The 17,594-nt window shown below is 42.0% G+C and overlaps 1 protein-coding gene across 7 annotated transcripts in view; it reads right to left on the bottom strand.

The window, feature by feature from the left end:
* DAB1 (DAB adaptor protein 1) overlaps positions 1 to 17,594 on the bottom strand; it is a 706,595-nt gene that overhangs the window by 197,773 nt on the left and 491,228 nt on the right. The window lies entirely within an intron of this gene.

The raw sequence follows: 17,594 nt of genomic DNA, 5'->3' as shown, positions 1-17,594 counted from the left end.
ACTTGAGAAAAGTTTACTTTATGCTCAAATATTCACCAAAAGCAATTTTCCAGTCACCAAAAAATATCACACATTGTGCTGTGCGGCTTAGTTACATAAATCAGCCAGTCAAAAACAGAAACAATGCCAAGTGATTTATGAAACTAACAAACACTGCACACATTTCAAATATTTTCCCCAAAACAGCTGTTCAAGAATGCCTTTCAGACCAAAAATGAGTTACTAAAGAAATTGGTTAATAATTTCAAATAATGAATAATTAAGAGAACTGCTATCTGCTCACAGAGAGTATTTTAACAGAGTTGAAATTCATAAGCAAATTATTTCTGAGTGCATTAAACACTCATTATGTCACTTTTTGACATCAGTGGAAATCCAATTTGTAGTAAAAGTGCAAAATCCCTTCATTAAAATCTCCGATTCTAAGCAGTTGCACATTACTGTTATTATTTACGTACAGTAGTGCTGAAAATTAACCTGGTGTTTTCCAAACAGAGGAAGATAGCCCTTGTCTCAAATTGTACGCAGTACAAAAAGATGGACCAAATCTTAAACCTGTGGGAAGTTTTTGCTTGGGTTATTTTGTTTTGAAATAATTTTATCTATCATTTTCTCACTTATATCATTCACAGTGAAAACATATTGATTATGGCCTTTGAATCTGCAAAAAGATGCAGATTCTATGTCCATGAAAAAATCCCATTGAAATCGCCATGTAGCTTGAAAGGTCCACTTCAGACCAGGTATTTGCACAGTCAGGGCCTAAATGACAAGCTTAGGGACATATGGAAAGAACTCATAAAACAAACATATTGCCACACTAAAACCTCAAAAGAGAGTCCCTGGATTATTATAGTGGAGAAATATTTATACGATCTGAAGAGAAACTGTTAAACAGCAAGACAGTCCAGCAAGCTGATAGACCTGGCCAGGTTGATAGTGTCACCGAAACACACTCTTACTTTCTAAACATTTAAAAAATCATCCACATAGTCTGCAATGAGGAGCCTTTGGCTGGGAACGGCGAACCGCAGCCACTGGGAGCTGCGGGCAGCCGTGCCTGCAGACAGTCAATGTAAACACTCTCTTGCAGCCTGCCAGCGGTTTACCCAGACAGGCCGCAGGTTTCCCACCACTGGTCTAACAGGTCCTTTCTGGCCCTTGCTCTCTGGGGAGCCTCGTCCCAGCAGCAGCACTAGATGCACACAATCCTTGTGTTGTGATTGTGCCCAACCCCTGTGCGGGTGCAATGGGAGGAGGAGGAGAGGGGAGCTCCTCTTGCACCCTCAAGACAATCAAGCCCACAGTAAATAGTTTTTTTGTCAAGATACAGAAATGTCCTAGAAAATTTACTATAGAAGAAAAAATAGGATGCTACAGAAATTGCTTTAAAATGTATAGAATTTAATAGGGCATAGAATTATTTCTATATTTTTAAACAGGGATATAATCCCGCATTAAATTCTATAAGATGGAAGGGGTATCAGTTTCTAATAAGAATGATAAGAAATTAACATAAGGATGTCTTCTCTTCCTAAATAGTTCTTCTTTCAAACATCTTTGCTGAGGCTATGGCAAGACAACTCTCCCAAAGCCCATGTATTATACTATGTTGTTCGTTAACTCAGTCTAAAACAAGAAGCCCAAAGGCCCATATTTAAAATATTTTTTAAGTACAACAGAGGCATCCCTGAAGTCCAATATGGAGTTATATATTTTGGATTTTCTTTTAGAGGAGTAAAGTGAGGATAACACAGACATGATTAAGAGGAATAAATAAGATACACATGTCTGGGTCAGAAAAAAAAGCCAGATAGAGTTCTGTCATCAGAAAAATGCAACTAAATCCAAGCATACATAGCACTGAGACTTAGTTAACGTGAACCAATTAATACATTCCATTTTTATGCAGAGTAAAACATTTTAGATTAGCAGGCCAGTGATGCTCATGTGTTCTAACTTTAGCTATCATTAGGGCTAGGTGAACCATGAAGTGAGCTAATCTAAATTACACATCCACATGAAAGAGTTTGTATTTTCCAGAAATTAACTTCTCTGTATGAACTAGGGTCAGATTTGCACCGGGCACTAAGCTCTCGCCACCATTTAAACCTTCTGGATATCTCAATTCATGGATTAAAATCTCTGCAGTAGTACATTGTGTATGGGGGGGGAGGGGAAGGTTCACATTATAAATCCAAAAACAAATAAAACAAACAGCTGGACACATTATGAAGATCTTTATAAACAAATGCCCTGAATTGAATTGATGGGCACACTGGCAGCCAGCATACATTTGGAGGTGTAATCGATTTCCTTGCTCCTTAAAGACTTGATCCTGCAACGTGCTCAGCATTCTGGCCCTAATCTAGCAGAGCACTTGCTTAACTTTAAGCTCATGAGTAGCCTACCTGATTCCAATGGGATAATTACTCACTTGCTTAAAGTTATGTGATTGAGTGCTTTGCTGGATCAGAGCCAGCGTGCTCAGCACCGTGCAGGATCAGGCCCTGAAGGAGCAAGTAACTGGTCACATTCTGAAACGGAGCAGGCTAGATCAAACTGAAAGGCAATCTGATTCCGATCGCATTACCACAGCCTAGCTTGGAGGTGAGAAAGATGTGTATGACTATAGGGAGGTCAACACCTGACCGAACTGGGAGGATTTTCTGGATCTGGCAAAGATAACAGCTGCTCTTGCTGACACTTTCAACATAGGCTTTCAAGCAGAGAGAGCAGCCAAAGGTTATTTTATTTTTAACCCCAAACTCAGTCTGACACAGACAATCAATCACAAATGAGTAAATAAACTACCTTTTATTTATGTACCATGAAGGCTCTCCCACAGCATCTGGCAAGCTTAAACTGACGCAGACTACATATAGGAATCACATCACTCACTCTGAAATGGAGACATCCATTGGGTGAAAAACTGTAGTTGTTAAACAACAGAGTTTCAAGTCTGAAGGTGAAAAGTACCTAATCCAGTTAAAGCCAGAGGGAATTTGGCAATGCAGAATTTAATTACCCCATTTGGAATTTAGACAGGACAATTGGGTTAAACACCCCTACTCTTTTGTCATGGGAACTCTAATGACTACTCGTGGTCAAGACCTCGATTTTATTTCTCATTTGCAATACAGCACTTTGGCAGCAGAGTGCCCTCTAGCTAACTCATAATGAAGAATGCCAACTCCTGAGTTACCAACATATTTCCTACGCACCAAGGTGTTCCTTGGAAGCTACCTAGCCATGTACAGTATTAATCAGGCCTGACCTTCCTTAGCTCATGAAATCTGACAGGACCGTAGCACAGTATGGTAAGGCTGCATTCGTTTTCCAATTAAACCATGTCAGATAAAGAAGCATGCAATAAAATTGTCTCCTAGGATGGACTGATTTTAATCCCATAAAATTAACAGCAGGTAGTATTAATGTTGGCTATGGAAGATATGCAATGTTTATGTTACCCGCTTAAGTTAATTAGGAAAAATATTGACAGAATTATAGAAATCAGAGATGAGAAAGACCTTGAAGACCATCTTAACTCATGTTTCTACCAATGCAGAGTTGTTCTTGACATATTCTTCATCCAGTGCACTTTTAGGTGATTCAAGAAATAGGACTTCCATCTCTTCCCTCTGGGGACTATTACACATTCAAATAGACATCACTGGTAGGACTTTCCCCCCTCCTTAATATAGCATGAATCACCCTTCCTCAAATGTCAGCTAGGAAACATCTCAAACAAATCCTCTCTCTCTTTACTGTTCACAACCTTCAAATGCTTGTATCGTTCACAAAAGGTATGTCTACACTGCAAAAAGAGGTGTTCCTACCTTGGGTTAGCTAATCCACATTTGCTAACTCAGGTTAAAATAGCAGTGAAGACAACTCAGCTTTTAACTCAGGTTAGCAGCTCAAATTAAAGCCTATAGGTAGGGCCCTACCAAATTCATGGCTGTGAAAGACATGTCACGGACCACGAAATCTAGTCTTTTGTGTGCTTTTACCCTATACTATGCAGATTTCACGGGGGGAGACCAGCCTGTCTCAAATTGGGGGTCCTAACCCAAAAGGGAGTTGCAGGGGGTCGCAAGGTTATTTTAGGAGGGCCACGGTATTGCTACCCTTATTTCTGCGCTGCCTTCAGAGCTGGGCGGCCAGAGGGCAGCCACTGTTGGCCGGGTGCCCAGCTCTGAAGGCAGCGCCCCGCCAGTAGCAGCATAGAAGCAAGGGTGGCAACACCATACCATACCACCCTTACTTCTGCGCTGCTGCTGCCAGCAGCTCTGCCTTCAGAGCTGGGCTTCCTGCCAGCAGCCACCGCTCTCCAGCTGCCCAGCTCTGAAGGCAGCGCCGCTGCCAGCAGCAGTGCAGAAGTACGGGTAGCAGCACCGCAACCCGCCCATCACTCCTTTTCGGATCAGGACCCCTACAGTTACACCACCATGACATTTCAGGTTTAAATAGCTGAAATGATGAAATGTACAATTTTTAAAATCCTATGACCATGAAATTGACCACAATGGACCCTGAATTTGGTAGAGCCCTACCTATAGGGGAGCCTGGGGGTGAACTTGAGCTGCTTTCCTGAGTTAAAAGCCACGTTGCTGTGTCTTCACTGCTATTTTAATCTGAGTTAATTAATATGGGTTAGTTAACCCAAGTTCTGAACACATCTTTTATTAGCAGTGTAGACAAACCCGTAGCCAAACGACTGCTATAAGCATTTAGTCACTCTCTGCATTCTCAAATCACTTCAATTCTTGTTTTAACTCCCCAATTTGAGGACAGCTTTCTGATACTGAGATACTCAGAACTGCTTGGTATTCTAAGTGCCATATCACCAGTATCAGGCAGGGACAACATCCCCAACGCCTGTGATAAGATGTCTGCATACACAACCCAAAATTTCATTTGTTTTTATTGCTGCCATGTTATACCTAATTTGCTGTCCTGCACACATATTTGACAAAAACTAAACTGTAAAAAAGCTTATACCACTTAGGGCTGATCAAAATTTTTCCATCAAAATATTTTGACAGAAAACTGGATTGTTAAGTACATGAAAATTTTCATGTTAAATGTTTGTAGTTTTTGGCTGAAAATGTTTTGGTTTTCAATATAAAGTTGAAATTTTCTATGGAAAAATACCCAATTTTCCAACTATGTCTATATAAATTGTTTATTCCTCCTAAAATGCTAACAGCTTATGCTGATCTTTGTCATATTTGTTAAAGAAATTGCTAGGAAGTCCAGATTGGAGAGAGAGAATAAGAACCAAAGCCAACATTTTCAAACATGAGTACCCACAATTAAGTATCTAGATCCATATTTCTTTATTTGTTTTGATTTATACAGTCATACCATTAAAAGGGTGTCTCTGGCTTCTTCTAGGCAATTTCTGGGTGGATTTTCAAAATGCCTTAATGACTCTATGTCTCTTAAATACACAATTTATTAAATATGCAAGGCACCTGAATAAGTTGTCTGGTTTTCATTTTAAGCTGCAGGTGCTCCGTTTTTCTGAAAAAATGCAGGCCATGTAGGTAGGTGTCTACATTTAGGAACTCAAGTTTAAATATTTTGGCCCATATTTTTGGCCAGCCACTTTGTTGTGCCCCCAGTTTGGTGGACACACAATCACAAACTTGTTTTTGAATTACCAATAAGCTAGAGGCACAATTAAGATCACTTGGATGTCCACATGGATGACTACTGGAAGCATGTTCAACTGACACTGTATGTGTCCACAAATTACAGATGTAGAGTAGAGTCCAATTTTAAAAACCATGATACACCAAAACAGCAATCACACTCACATAAACAGTTATGTTTGTTACAAAAATCTCACTATATGCTACACATTCTGCTGCACCAAAACTCCCAGTTTCAAACTTTGGAGCAAAGGGTTCAGTATTTGAATCTGGATCCTAACTTCATGGCTGATCTTGCTCAACTATGAGCTGAACCAAAGCCCCAGATTTAATATCCTCAAACTTTGGGGCAGACTGAAACCCTGATCCAAATTTTGCTACATTGCTCTGTACTAAAAGCACTACGGTTGGTTTGTAACATGGGTTACTTAGGGTTTGAATCTCCGTGATTCCATACTGCTTATTATTTTACACTTATAAAATCAAGGAGATATGATTTTATTGCTTACCATTCATTTTTACCTTAGTCTTCTGCCACTATAACTTCATTCTGCCTTTTCAGATATGCCTTTTGCATATTTAAATAGCAAGTCTAATTATCCCGGACTTGATTATCCTCCTCTTTTAAAACCTTTCCAGTGTCATCAACAGTTCAGTTCTTCATTATGTTTAGATTTAAGAAAGCTAATATGCATCACATTCATTAATTCTAGGATGATCTCCAATATTTCTTTTTTAAAACACATCTGTGTAAGATTTCATCTTCAGAGCACTATTGCTGAAATGCTGAGAGCATGGCAGGTTGCTCACCACTAAATCTTCTGGATAGAGGAAAATCTAATAATATAACATGATGTACAGCACTGTAATCAATAACAAATCCTAAATAATTGATGGCATTACATTAGGTTAAAATGGAAAAGATTATGTTCATCAACCCATGCAGAAATATTGTTTCTTTTAAATTCTCTAAAGCAAGTGCCCATTTCTGGCTTTATTTCCAAATTCATTAATAGTAAGCTGGGAAGTGTTAATTTAACATTTTATACTTCCAACTCAATAGTATTTACAGACAGGTTAGTAGGCCATATAAATAATAAGCACCAGATTTAGTAATTCAAGCAATTGACAGCAAGTATTCTAGGCTAGTTGCTCCACAAACATGGCAGTATTTTTGGTCAAAAACGCTGTATTTTACAAGAGTTTTATTGCAGTGTTTTTGATCATTACCACAGAGGAATTTTTATTATTATTATCCATGAGGCTGGTAGCATCACTTATTAAGGTTGAAGGACACCATTATAAGACTCTATTTTAAGTGGCTTATACCTTTGCCAAATATTAACCGTTTGGGCTGAAATTTTCCATGCTGGTTGTCTGCCTTAGGCTGATTTTTACTAGAAAGCTGCAGCCAAAACAGGTTAGTTGTTTCTGAGGATGACACTAGGGAAAAATACACTGTTTTGTGATGTTAAAAGAATTATGGCAACTTTTGTTTTGGGAAGCTCGAGCACTCCCATTTTGTAGCAGGGACCTGAAATTTGGCATGGTGGTGGCCTTTACCTCAGGGACATGCTTTTTGCCATCCCCATATGTGGCCAAGTTCTAAATCTTTGAAAAAATCTCAATTTGCACATATGCAGTGAGACTACCTAGAGTTTAGTAGCTAACGTCTCCAAAGAGTCCATCCCCTCACAGCTTCTACTTTTTCTAGGGGAAGGAAAGAAGTAGACTGGGACACGAAGTGTAGTGATGCTGGACTGAAGTGTGTGTGAGGAGGTGTCAGGGATTGGGTGCAATGGGATGAATAGGGAGAAACTAGCACTGAGTGGGCAAGAAGATTGGCACTGGATACCGGGATGTGGGGAACCAGGATTGGGATTTGGGTGGGTGGAAGAAAGAGAGGGCTGGGAGCCGCGGTAGGCTAGGCTGTGACTGGCTGGTCAAGGAGACTGGGATTGGGACAGGGACACAGGGAAGCAAGAAGGGAGGCTGTGACTGGCTATGTAAGGAGACTAAGTCTGGGAGCAAGTGTGGGAAATGGAAGTAAGAGAGGGGAGTAAGCAAGGAGAGGGAGCAAGTTTGTGATTGCATGAGGAGCTAGGGCAGGGAATGGCAAACTATGGCCCGCGGGCCGGATCCGGCCCGTCAGGGCTTTCAATCCGGCCCGTGGGATTGCCAGCCCCATGACGCAGTGGGGCTAAGGCAGGCTCCCTGCCTACCCTGGCCCTGCACCGCTCCCAGAAGTGGCCGGCACCACATCCCTGTGGCCCCTAGGGTGGAAGGGGGGCAGAGGGCTCCATGTGCTGCCCTTGCCTGCAGACACTGCCCCCCGCAGCTCCCATTGGCCACGGTTCCCCATTTGTGACCCCCTTTTGACTCCTTTGCGACCCCCAGTTTGAGAAACACTGTACTTTTGTATACTTTTACCCTATAGTATAGCGTAAAAGTACACAAAAGACCAGATTTCATGGGGGAGACCAGATTTCACGGACCGTGACACATTTTTTATGGCCACAAATTTGGTAGATCCCTAATACTAAAGGCGCTGCAATGTGGGTGCATCTTATATATATCATAGTGGGTTTGGGAGTTAGGCCTGTGAACTGTGCCACTCATTCAATGCCACGTACTGAAGAATTCACTGATCAGCATTGCTAAGAGACCTAGGCAGGAATGTGCCATCAGAGTGACACATTATGTCAACAGCCTATGGTTTGGAGGAACAAGGCCAAAATAAGAGAAAGAGAAAACGCAAGGCCCAACGTGCTCTAACATGGTCAGTTTGAGTCAAGGAAATTGGGGAAAATGTTGCTTGCATTGAGGCCTTGGATATCAAATTGGCGTCTGTATTATCACAAACATTAAGGGGGAAGACACTCCTGCCGTTTCTAAAAACTCTTTCCCTGGGAAAGGTGATATTCAGTGGTGGAGATCGTGTCTCTCACAGTGAGCTGTTCAGTGGTAATGCCTCCTAGAGTTGCTTTTGTATTTTGATCCTGGACCACCCTCTGCAGTACACACCACAAAAGACACTAAACCCTGTATCACATGGTGCTTTGCTAGTGCTACAACCACCTCCAGGCGAACAGGGTCTGGTCATCACTCTGAGGGGGCAGATGTGTGATAGGGTGCACTGGCCCTTTGGGCTTCTACGGGGGAATCCATTTGGGCCAAAGTGCCCTAAACTGGTCACTGGAAATCTCACTTCCCCCTGTCTCTACCACAGGGATGTATCCAGGACCAGCTGGGGCTAAGAAGCTGGGCTTGCTTCTGAGCCCTATTATCCCAGCAGGAGGCATATAATCCTGTCACCTTCCCGGGCAAGGTGATGGAGGGGTGTGAAGGGATCTGCTCCCCACAGGCACCACTTAGTGGTCAGGTGGGCATGGCAGGAGCGCTTCTGTCTTGGTCCCCTGGTGATAGCTGCTCCAGCCCAGCATCGGTCTGCCCCCTTCTGTGTCTCAGCCTCTGGCTAGGCCACAAGTTGTGTCCATCCCTCCTGGGGTACACAAAGAGTCCAACAAAGGCTAGTTCTGCTGCCCAGGAAGGGGCTTTAGTGGGCCTGCAATAAGGACTCTGGCCTGATTAGCTGTGGAAGGCTCTGGACTGTTTTGTTTTCCATTCTATTTTCTGCAAACTGATGACTTTGAAAGAAACACAGGGTTCAGGATCTAAGGTAGACACATCCTTATTCTGATTTATGTTTTAATCTGTGTGATAAATGAAGTTTTAGTCTGTTCTCTCCAAACTAGGTGCAATGCTTCTTCCTCAGGATCTATATTGTTAGTTATATGCCCTACCCCTGTACTTTAACCCTAATCCCTCCAGTAAGCAGGAATTAATTTTGCGAATCTATTTCCACTAAGAAATCCATTAAGTCCCCCAGGGATGTCAGAGGCTTCAGCTGTTCTTAGCGCTTCTCCCCTTCTAACTTGCAGAGCCTGATCCCAGTTTGAACCTGCAGATGAGTTACTGCAGGCTCTTGTGAGAACAGCAGAGTTGCAACCATAACTCCGCCTCCATGTGGGTACAGGTGGGTTTGGCTCCTTTACTCCCATGTAAGGTAGGGGGAGAGGAGAAACAACACCACAGTGACTTAAACAACTGTAAAAACACACTTTTTTTTTTTCAAAAATGCTCATCGTAGAATATAAGGTGGTGGGAGAGGAGAGGAGAGGAGAGGAGAGGAGAGAAGGAAAGATGGGAGGACATAACATGACATTACATTACAAGCAAAGCAATTCCCTTGTATATATCACTGCAATGTAGCAAATGTGGATGAAAGCAACAAACTGAAAACAGGGGGGAAACTGATAGTGTGTTATGGTGCAATAAAAGCTGTGTGTTGATTGCATAACTAGAAGGGGCTGATAGCACTATGCAAATGATTAAAGCATCACAGCCTATAAGAAAGATCTATTTATTATATTTCCCTTATCCTAAAAGGCTTCTGATACTAACTGGAACATTTTCTGTAATATTTTGTGCCTTGAAAACCACATATAATAAAACATGATTGTGGCAAACATATAAGAATACACCTAGGTCCTGATTTTAATTTAAAACAGAAGTCTCTCCCAATCAGCTTGTCATCCAGATTTTGTTATTAGTATGATAGGCTATAAAACTTCTGTTTTATAGGACCGGCATGCATTTTTCTAACCCAGTCTTTAGAACTACCTGAACATGTGAAGCCAACCCATTCTTCAAAATACCATTGATCGCCATACATTAATCACACATAACTAAATGGATAAAGGAGAATATCTCCTCTGAGCATCTCATCATTTTTTGAGCAGCCAGACTGTCCCATATGGGAAAGTAGTTTCCCCATGGAATTATGATAATAAAATCTTGTAGTCTCACACTGGAGCAAATAGCTGTAGCTCTCATCTCTAACTATAATACATGCGTTTCCTGTAAAGCCCTACAGCAAAGCAACGTACTTGACTTTCCCTATGCTCCAATGAATACAGGCAGTATATGGGCAGAGCACGGGAAACAGCAACTGAAATACAAATCAAACTCAAAACCTGTTCATTTTCATTGTGTTGTATTCGCACTTTGCCTCTCTGATCTACAGTTACTTCTGCAGTGAAAACAATTTTCAGTTTATACTGGCCACACCCCTGTGGAACGCCTGAGCTCTGCAGGACTCACCTGCCACCTCTCTGTACCTCTGGCACTTTTAAGCTCTGCAAGCTTCCTCACCCAAGCAGCTCTCTGCTGCTGACTGGAGAAACACAGGAACACAGCAACTGTGTGACATGTGGGGTTCATTGTGATGGGAAAGTGGGAGGAATGGTCTGTTGCAAAAGGGTGACTCCAAACAAAACAGATTTGGAAGCACTTCTGTATGTATCAGAGGGGTAGCCATGTTAGTCTGAATCTGTAAAAAGCAACAGAGGGTCCTGTGGCACCTTTGAGACTAACAGAAGTATTGGGAGCATAAGCTTTCGTGGGTAAGAACCTCACTTCTTCAGATGCAAGACCTGCATCTGAAGAAGTGAGGTTCTTACCCACGAAAGCTTATGCTCCCAGTACTTCTGTTAGTCTCAAAGGTGCCACAGGACCCTCTGTTGCTTTCTGTATGTAGTAATTTTCTTTTGGAAAATATTATAAACTCCTTATTTACTTCTATGCTAAGAGCCACTGCCATTTATGATGAAAGACAAAAAGCAAACAGTGAATAATCCTCTTTTCCTGACTTTTCAGTTTTTTCCACTCCTGTGATTTGCAGGTATTGCTAACATATGATTGATAGGAACATATTAACAAAATGCCCATTTACACAAGGCCATTCATTTTACTGTCTGGATAATTATTCTGCAATCTCGATCTGTACAATACTGTACATAGATTAGTTTTATGGAAAAACAAAAAGTAATGGCCCGGTTTTCAGGGGTTCTGTGCACAGCAACTCCCACTGAAGTTAGTGGGATTGCTCAGATTTTCTGAAAATCAGCTCCTTCGTTTTCAAAGGTGCTGAGCATCGGCAGCCCCCATTTGCTTCAACAGGCATTGGGGGCACACGGGGCCAGATGTTCAAAGGTTTTCATTACAGCCCTGAACATACAGATGTAGCTAGGAGCCTAATGCAGTTTGTAAAGGCACCTAAAGCACTCTAGGTGCCTAAATCGCATTAACTTCAATTGATTTCAATGGAAATTAAACACCTAGGCAGTTTCAGAACTTTGAAAAATCCCACTAGGTGCCTGTCTGCAGCTTTAGGTGCTCGAATACTTTTGAAAATCTGGCTCTTGCTACTTCTCAGAACATGCTCAGCACCTTCCTGCACCACAGCTATACATGGCAGCTGCCTTTGAGAGCCATGATAGTCACCAGCCCCACAGGACATAACTGATCACCTAAATCAGGAGTGGGGAACCTATGGCCCACAGAGCGGATCCAGTCCCTTGCTTAAGGGAAGTATTTCTAAAAATATAGACCTATGACAGTAGCCTATTGGGGGCAGAGACGGGGTGGGGATGAGGAGGGAGGTGAGCTGCAGGCAGCGGCTGTAACAGAAACGCTGAGGCAAGGTGGAGCCGCCAGACACTCTAGTGCGTTATGACCTCACAACGGCCGGCGCTGGAGCCTGGCAATGCATGCCTCATCATCGGCCACACATGCTTCTGGCGCTCTAGGGTGGAACACCCATTAGTGTCCCCGAGCCCTGGGCGCCTACCGTGGTGTTCGGGCTGCAAGGGTTGTAGTGTGAAAAACTGCTATCGGACTTAAATTTGCAACCTCAGCCATCACACTAAAAAAAGTGGGTGAGTTAAACGTTTTATATTTATCTCTCTTAAAAAAAAAAAAAAGAAACTAAATTAAGTTGCATTTTACTTGTGTGTGGCCCATGATTGATTTTTAATGTGGGTCAATGGTCCGTGATAGAAAAAAAGGTTCCCCATCCCTGATCTAAACCATCATCATATTTCAGAGTAATTACCTGATTTGTCTCTAAAAACACAGTAACAGCAATTGTTTCTCCATATATTTAGCTTCCCTCTCCACAAACGCATAATTCAGTCCCCTTCATGCAGGGCCGCCGAGAGTGGGTTCGGGCCCCAGTGAAAAAAAAATGTTCAGGCCCGCTGGCAAGGGCGGACCGGCTAAACAGCCAGGGAAACCAGGCCCCGGGCCCCCTTCTGGACCGCCGGGCCCCGGTAATTTGTACCGGCTTCCCCCCATCTCGTCGGCCCTGCCTTCATGTCTCTGCTTTCTATAGGCCTTGCTACCTATCTATAGTGCGCTCTCTTTCTCTGTTGTACACTAATTCAGCTTTATACAGCGTAGGTTTTTAGTAGCAATTTCGTACCCTTAAACGCTCTCTTGTAACCTTTGTGTTAGTTTGCCAGAGCAATCATTAAGCTTTGGCACTTTGAGGCTGATGGGTCTATCCAAGCCAGCACTCCTTCAGCTAATTGTGTACAATTGAACATTCTCCAAGCACTGACAGTCCTCATTCAAGCCAAGTGTGAAAGTTTTTAAATTAGCTTTCACAGTTTGATTCACAGACAGTAAATGTAAAATGGCACAGGATTAATTTTTCCAACCACACAGTGCTACAAAATAGCCCAAAGGCTATTTTAGTTCATTTGCTTTAACTGTTAGAGAAGATTCACAATACATGGAATGCTCCAACGGAGGCAGAAGCGCTAAAGGAGATTCAAAGCCTAATATTACCCCCATTAATTAAACCACTGTATGTTTGTACAACAGCCTTTGTACTTTGTCACTAGCTGTTAAAATGGAAGTCACATCTAGGCCACTTCAGACAAGTCATCTAGTTTAGCATTTATGCTTCTTAGAATGTAATTATATTAATAAAGTATCTCACAGCATTATAATTAGAGGCTTGTGGGCATTTTTATTACAAACCACATTTTTAGGGGGTTATAAAATCTGTTAACACTGGCATTGAGCTGTAAAATTCTCCACATGCTCTGAGCCCAGTAAGGATGTTTATGTTTTTCCTAAATAACATATAGATCTTGGCTTAATTGCAACATATAATCTGATAGGTAAGCGCACAGACAGATCCAGGGCTTACCTTAGGGATAGGCCACCCGGGCGATTGCCCAGGGTGCCGGCAGTCAAGTGGGCACCGTGCAGCAATGTACGCTGCCAATGTGGTGTCAGAAACTGCTCCTGACTGGCAGTGGAGCGCTGCGTGGGGAACGGGTCATCTAGATTTCTCCCTGCTTCCTCCTGGCAGAGGAACATGGGGGAGACCCTGAGCAGTGATGCACAGATACTGCTCGCCCACCCCAAAGTTCCAGGGGGATGTGGGGGAGCAAAGAGCAAAGTGCTCCCTGCATCCAGGTCACTTTCCCCAGCTGTGCTGTGCTATGTGAGGCGAGCATCAGGAGCTGCTGCTCTCCTGCACTCCCCTTAACACAGCCCAGGTGGGGAAAGTGCCCTGATGTCACTCCTCACTCCCCCTGCTCACAGCTTCCTAGGGGTGCACAAAGGAGGAGCAGCGTTCGAAGAGGGCAATGAGCAGCAATGGCACCTGCTCCATGCATCCAGATCAGTTTCCCCACATGGGCGCAGGAGGGGTTTATAGGGGTTAGAGGCAAACGGGGGGTGGTGTCTGGGAAGCCCACGAGTGCCGGGGCAGTGGGGGGCACCCATTGGGGCCAGAGGCGCCAAAACACAAGTTCGCCCAGGGCATTAATTTTCCCCTAAGGCCAGCCCTGGACAGACCAAATAAGGTATTTGACAAAATATAAATTAAAAAGAAAGCTCAGACACTGTATTAACTGTATATATATTTTCCCCTTAAGCAGTAGTGAGAAAGCACTGAAATTTAGAGCTATATGGTTGAATGACCTTTTCCAAAAGTTGCCTCTAAATACATGGCCAAACTTCTAGGTATGCAAAATTTCACAACAGAATTCCAACACACAAACTGCCATTTATACACATTCAAATAGGATATTTAAGAGCCTGCCATACCTGATTTGCACACACACAAATCAATTTGTAAACAATCAAAAACACTGTTGTGAAAAAAACAGTATGTGCCAAACGTTGGGTGCATAAAATTATGTTTGCAATTTCAGAGGCTAAATAAAAGCTCCATTGAGAATTTGACTGATTCTGCCCAGGTAAATGTTGGAGTGCCAAATGAACCTTAAGCCCTGATCCCGAAATATGGTCCACGTGGAGCAGATTTCACAATCACAGTTTTATGTACCATGTATGCTATAATAAGTAGGGACCATGGGCTGGATCAAGTTTAAAGTTTCCAGCCTCCACTCTGCTTTTGTGGTCTAATTTCAGCCTTCCATTACAGCTCTGATTCTCTGTCACTGAGATCAGTGGAATTGTTGACATCTACTTCAAAAGGAGCAAGATAATGCCCCTGTTTGAGCACAGCTTTGTGTGCTTCATACTTAAAAAAAAAAAATCACTGAGGGCCCAATCCAAGGCCAAATGACTTCAGCGGGAGCCTTTCGATTGACTTCAGTGGGCTTTGAATCTGGGCCCCCAAGCAAAAGCTCCCTTTAATCAGAATTATTTTTCAATAGTGACAACATGCATCACAGATGGGAATAAACTTCTGTTGACGTATAAATAGTATTTATAGTAAAGTGTTCAATGTGAATTTATAAAGTTGTTAATTTTTTCACATGTACAGATGGACTCAAGCAGCAAAATTCAGATTCAGATTTCACACACCTTGGGCTGGGAGGTGTCAGAACTAGCACATTATAAAAAGAAAAATCTGAATTTTGCATATGGACCTATGTTCAGAGCTCGGGACATTACTATCTAGGTTTATCACTCAGGCACTTTTCTAATATAGACAGTTCTCATTAGATTCAAGTGTTACCTTAGGTTTACAAAGATCTTCTGCCTTGTGCTGAAAATTACATTTGCTTTATGTAGATCATAAATAATCACTCAGAACTGATTTTTCAAAACAATTCCTTTTACGTTTGTTTAGGAACCCTGCTCATTAGGAAACTGCATTTGTGTACTCACTAGTTACATTTTTTTTTATATATTAGAAAATAAATATCCACATGCAATATTCAGTGCAATATATAGATATAATGCATTAAACTTTATCACATTTTCCTAAAGTGAGCTCAATCTTGCAGCTGCCTTTGTCCAGGCAGACCCTTACATTGTGAAAAGCTACAGTGTACTCGACGGCAGTATAGGCCTGCCAATGAAGAGACAAATTGCAGGACCAGAGCCTTAATGTATATGATAGCTATAATACCGTACAAAAGCTATGCTAACTAGAACATAATAATTTTATTAAATATTTAAGGGATGTCAACAACGTGATTTTTTTTTTCAAAAAGTTTTAAAATGTCCAGTTTCTGATAGAGAGAATGTTCTTAAATTCTATTAAAACAATTTTATTCTCTGATCCCTTGCTGACATTTACATAGATATTTTCAGTAAATGTAAACAAACAATGACACTTATCCTGCAAGCTGCTTCAAACGGGCACACCTGTGCAACCAAATAAAGCCTCATTGACTTAGATGAGCTGGAACAGGGAACCAGCCACTCAGAGTTCATAGCATGTTTGCAACCTGCCTATTACATGGGAATAGGGCTTAAATTCTCAGAGAATATTTCCCGGAGCCCCCCATCCCACACCCTGCATTTGGGGCTCCAGGCTTCAGCTATGGGGCGGCAGGTCTCAGGGCTTAAGCCCCATGGGAGAGAGGCACCATGACTTGGAGCTTTAGTCCCATAGGGGAGGGGTGGGCTGCTCTGCTCCGGTGGACTCCAGCTCAATTTAAGTCCTGCCTGGGAACAGTGAAACTGACTATACACCAAGTGCTGTTAAAAGCAGAACTAAGAAAATAGTGATTTGTTGTTGTTTTGCTTCATGTTTTTAGTTATTGTTATCATAGGTTTAACTCCTAACTACAAGAGGTATAAAAATTTCAGACAAATGTGATTTTTGAAGCCGTGTGCCTTTATATATGTTTCAGCCCACCTATTTTTGCCTTGTCGCTTTAGTGATAAATACATTTCAAAATGCAGATTCCTCTCAAAATTATCTTGCAAAACTGGAAAGAATTTATCAGTTTAGATGTTAGGATACAGACAGAATACTTGACAGTTAAGCTTGGAAATATTACTGCAAAACGTGTATAATTTACATAAATATTCAGAGAAAAGGTCATATCTTTTTGGGCACTGTACAGTCACTCTGTTGCTAACAGACCTTAGAATCACCAAACAACTCTTAAATTCACATGAGATGTGTCATATGTACATGAATATTTATACTTATGTGCTCAGCTGTTAGGAAGCTTTGAATTCTATCCCACTGTTTGTCAATACTGTAATGTAACTCATCTGTCTATATAATGAAAGTGTATGTATGTCCTTTTATTTTTATTTTTAAAATCAACCTAGAAATAGCATAATAAAAGATAGGAACATTTAAAAACTGCAGATTTCAACGGGACTGAATGGCCAGTGGATAGGTAATGGGATACCGACCCTTTCACCTACAGCTCAACAGTTTCATTCCCCCAAGTTCAGCAGGGACTGGAAGTTGTTACCCCCAAGTGCTGCTTAAAGCCTGAAATGAGTTTGTGATCTCACTCCCATTCCTAATGAATTAGTGTCCACATCAGAAAATTAACTGGCAATTTTAGAAGAGAGGACAATGTATTAAATGGGCATGGAAAGAAGTTACTCACCTCGCGCAGTAATGATAGTGCGTTGAGATGCATGTCCCTATGGGTGCTCCACTGTAGGTGACTCTGAAGCAGTACCTATATTGTAAGGCTGGTGCTTTGGAGTCAAATCAGTTACAAATGACAATACTATGGAGCCAAAGATGGCATCAGAGGTGGAATCCCCAGTAATCGCATAATGTTCTGCGAAGGTATGGACTGACGCCCAGGTCGCCATTCTACAGATTGTGAGATAAGGTCATTC

Source organism: Trachemys scripta, chromosome 8 (genome assembly GCF_013100865.1).
Source record: "Trachemys scripta elegans isolate TJP31775 chromosome 8, CAS_Tse_1.0, whole genome shotgun sequence".
Taxonomy (NCBI): Eukaryota; Metazoa; Chordata; order Testudines; family Emydidae; genus Trachemys; species Trachemys scripta.
Note: the sequence above shows the minus strand (reverse complement) of the source record. Positions and strands in the feature narration are given on the sequence as shown.